This window comes from Squalius cephalus (assembly GCF_949319135.1).
Source record: "Squalius cephalus genome assembly, chromosome: 7".
NCBI classification, from domain to species: Eukaryota; Metazoa; Chordata; class Actinopteri; order Cypriniformes; family Leuciscidae; genus Squalius; species Squalius cephalus.
The window spans coordinates 13,640,940-13,645,471 of record NC_137128.1 but is presented as its reverse complement, the minus strand read 5'-3'; the positions used below and the strand labels follow the sequence as shown (position 1 = coordinate 13,645,471).

The 4,532-nt window shown below is 36.7% G+C and overlaps 1 pseudogene across 1 annotated transcript; it reads right to left on the bottom strand.

Moving 5' to 3' along the window:
- Positions 1-440: 440 nt before the first annotated feature.
- Positions 441-2,501, bottom strand: LOC307162094 (annotated as a pseudogene). Its single transcript, XR_013824064.1, has 4 exons — positions 2,171-2,501; positions 1,930-2,066; positions 1,384-1,825; positions 441-712 (listed from the first exon to the last, which is right to left on the bottom strand). The product of XR_013824064.1 is annotated as an uncharacterized misc_RNA (transcript).
- Positions 2,502-4,532: the final 2,031 nt, after the last annotated feature.

The following is a 4,532-nucleotide window of genomic DNA, read 5'->3' as shown; positions in this document are numbered from 1 at the left end:
AGAACTTCAAAGCTGTTGGCTTTTACAAGTTCACCCAACTCACAATATCTCTGTACTTTAAATGCATGACGTTCTGAAAAATGTTTTGTGAAAAGTTTATTGACAATAAAATACACAGTGCTGCCAATGAAAAGTAACTTCAGAATCTGACTGAAAACAGGAATTTCATTCTCACATTGCATTGAGGTCTTGTCTATATTCTGTCCCATCTATTTGGACCCAGTCCATGAAATGAATGCTTGTCTGTTTGGGATTCTGTTCCTGCCAACTTTTCACCATTGTCAACTGCATTCCAACAAATGTTTTCATTGGTCCACACTCAACTTGACTCAATGGTGTTGTTTCCCAAAGATTGACAACTGGTGACTAAAGAATTTCAAAAACATTCCCAAATCTGTCAGTGTATTCTTAAAAACTCGCTCGAAACTTGCACTTACGGTTCAATTTTGCGAACACAGGCTGGATAATGCACCATAATGTGTGGTCTGCAGGAAGGTAAAGTTGACCAGGGCTTCCGCGTAGGACAAGTTGAAGACAGTGAACTTTCAAAAGTTCAAAGGCACTCAAGAAGTTGGTTTCAGAGCAAGGGATAAGGCACTTGTCCACAATGACGTAAAAGTGGTCGATCCTGCCCTTTGATCCTTCCTGATCCAAGTAGAAATGGCTGGTGGCCCTCCCTCACACTGAGATGGCCTTCAATACTGGTGCAGGACTGAAAAAAAATATTAAACAAGAAAAAAAACGAATTACAAGGTGAAATGATAAATGCATTAAACCTGGTGCTCTTAACTTGATCACATTCAAATGAACAAATAATAGAATTAAAATCAATTAAAAACAAAACAAAAAAACTATATGACAAACCTTAACCTAATATGTGCCTGACAAAACCAGTTGGTATCATGCTTTGTGTATTACAGTGAAAGGTAATGTCATAAAAAGTAATCCCTTATTCAACAAACCTGTTTTAGATCTTCACCTCATTATGTAAGAGCTCCATTAACTAAACTAAAGGGTTAGTTCACTCAAAAATCCTGTCATTTACACACACTCAGGTTGTACCAAACCTGAATAAATGGGCCGCTTTGGGCAGCCATTGACTTCCATAGTAGGAAAAAAAAAAAATACTATTAGAGTCAATGGCTGCCCAAAGCGGCCCATTTACAAACTTTCTTTAAAATACCTTCCTTTGTGTTCAGCAGTACAAAGCGAGGGGAGAATTTTTTGAGCAAACTATCCTTAAGTGTGTCAGGTCAGAGAGACAAAATGTGCAGAGGGTTCAGTCCCAATGACCATGAATGAAAACCACTGCATTTTAGGGTTTATAACCCAAATCTTAATTTAAATATTAACAATGACTTTGCAACAGTAATGTGAGTTTACCTTATGGAAATGCACAAGTCTGTCAATAGCCTCTGTTGGACTGATCTTAGTCGTCTTTCTCTCTGGAGGCGGTGGCAGGAGATACAACAGCAGCAGGACAGATGAGTGAAATGGGACAGCGACTCCAAGCAAACACGTTTTGGGATCTTCCTTGAACAAGTTAAGGCACCAGGAGATGAACCCTTTTCCGGATCGTAGAAATGCTCCTGTGAAAAAGACGAGAACACTTTTTGCAAAATCTGAATAGTCATTACATAAATAGATAATAGAAACTGTTATTACATGCCACAAAAAAGGAGTATATAACTTCATGATTGTTTCAAATACACCTATACAAAAGATTCTTACATAGCCCTTTGTTGAAAACGGGTCTCTCTGGTTAGGGAAGAGAGAAATAATGCCCAAAGCATAAGTTTCCCACTGTTTACGGGTGGGGATCCTCCTGCAATATAAAAAAAAAAATATATGGTTAATGGTAACTTAACTTTGTCTACATCAATTGACACATCTGTGTGTATTTCTTGCATCTGTGCATTGAAGTCTTACCCATGAATCTCTGTCATGTGACAATCAACAATTTTAACAAGCTGACGTCTGGTGTGATGCTTTAAAGGTTTAGTTGTCTGGTATTCGTCAAGCACTTCCTCACCACCAGATTTTTTTCCCAGTGCATCTTGGACAGTCTGATTAAACATGACCACAATACAGATGAACGCATGAAGACTACTTAAATGGTGAAAATTATTATATGGACAAGTTAACCATAATGAAAAACATGCATACATACCCGTTTTGCTTTTACAGCGTCCATGTTAAAACTGTTGCTGACCATTGCTGTTTGATTTTGCATTGCTCTCTCCGACTCTTCATGGTCAGTTGAAGAGTGTGAAAGAGTGTCAGTGCATGTGCTGGGAGTTGAGGATCTTATGGGTGAAAACTCTTGACAGAGAAAAGCAAAACACCATTTTAATGTTTTCTCTGAAGGCATTCAATCAAACACGGCTTTGTCTAAATGTTTTTTACTTCTAAAGCAAGAATTTTCCATCACAAATCAAATTAAAGGGTTAGTTTAACAAAACTAAAAATGATGTCATTAATCACCCTCATTACTTCCAAACCCATAAAGACAGATTGAGATATCTTGATGAAATCAGAGCTTTCTGAACCATTCATAGGCAGCAACATCACTGCAAATTCAAGGCCTAGTGCTGCGCTGTCCTTTACTATGTGGATAGCGACTTTACTATCTGGGCCTTGGTGGTAATTACATTGCTGCCCATGGATGGTTCAGAAAGCTCTTGGATTTCATCAAAAATGTCTTCATTTGTGTTCTGAAGATTAACGAAGGTCTTACGGGTTTGGAACAACATGAGGGTGAATAATTACTGACATTTTAATTTTTTGGGTGAACTAACACTTTAAAATAAAATAGTAAAAATAACTATACACCCTTGTAAGTTCTCATTCTCATGCTCTTAACTGAAAAGTAATTTTAACAATAGCATGAAAAAAATAACGCACTAAGAATGAACAATACTTCTACAGCATTTGTTAATTTTAATCTCAACATTTGCTAATACATTATAAAAATCAAAAATTGTATCTGTTAACATGAATGCACTATGAACTAAAATGAACAAACAAACAGTTCTACTTTTATTAACTAATACTAAAGTTAATGTTAGTTAACACATTAATGTTAACAAATGAGACCTTGTTGTAAAGTGTTAATATACCTCAAGCATATTTCTATATGACTAAGTACATTTCTAAGTAGCACAAGCTTCTTAACTTACCTTCATTAAGAAAATCTTGTAATGTACAATCACTGAGCAATTTCACAAAATTCTTTACTCCTTGATGGTACTGAGCTTTTACCAGCATGATGAAAGCTGTTGGTCAAGAAAGATGCAGATTATGACATTGTTAATATTAAAGCAGTTCAAGCGAGCCACTGTTGTCACCCTACAAATGTTACACTAAAGTGAAATCGCGGCAAATTAATTCATACTATCATGTAACTGTATACGATTACAGATTAAGCGTGCACGTCAAACACACATGCAGAGCAAACAGTCATATGCTGGCAGAAAGTTGAGCAAAATGCTTCTTGCTTATCTGATCATTTACCGTTGCATTTTACCTCGCAGACAAGAGTAGCTAATCGCTATACTTCCTATAACATTCGAAGCTGCGCGTTCAAGGTCAACGTACATTTTTTTTTTAAAATAAATAAAGATTCGCGCGTCAGTCAGAGATTATTTGGAACAATACACAGTTATACGATAATAATATTGGAGATAAAAACGCATTACAGTGCATTTGGCAGCACAAATAACGTGAGCCCTAAGAAGGGGAATGTGGACTCGTACAGGGCTAACGTTACGTACATTTGTGTTAATTTAACAGTTAAGCAAAATCACAGAAATAACCGTTATCTTTCCCTGACTCTAAAATATAAGAAAACTTAACCTTAAAACAGCTAACTAACATAAACTATGCAACTCTTACCTCAGTTTGCCAACGAACAATCAAAACGGCCTCGAGATCCAATCGGTGGTCTGTCGTGTTATCTGAAAGGAAATAACGTTACTCAGGCAATGTTGAAAAACGTAATATTATTCTGAATGGTGAGAAATGTAAACTAAACATGAAAATTGGTAAAAAATAAACTGGTTATAAACTATTATACCTGTTTGAACGCTCCTCTCCTCGTGGTCGTCCGCCATTAAACAAAAAGGAAATAATGTGCAAGGACCGGAAATTGGATCAACTCATCACCAGTGTAAATTATGTCAACTCGCTGTAATGACGCTGACTCTGACCACTGATTTACTCTGCAAGTGTTGATGCCATTCAAATCAACACCAGAATCAACACTTTTTAACTCTGAAAAATTAACACCATAAAAACAACTCTAAACTACACTGGATATTTTGCTGTGTACACTGATTATCTCTCACCTGATCCTTTTCTCTCTAATTCTCTCGGCTACTTCTAGTCACTGTTTGCTCTGTCTCTTTGTCGGATTATTGTTGAACGTTGAGCTTTCGCTCTGTCTCTTCGTTACGATCTCATTAGCATTTATTCTCTTGAGAAATACCCTGTCTTGTCTTGACCTGTCCTGTCCTGTTGATACGTGAGTAAGA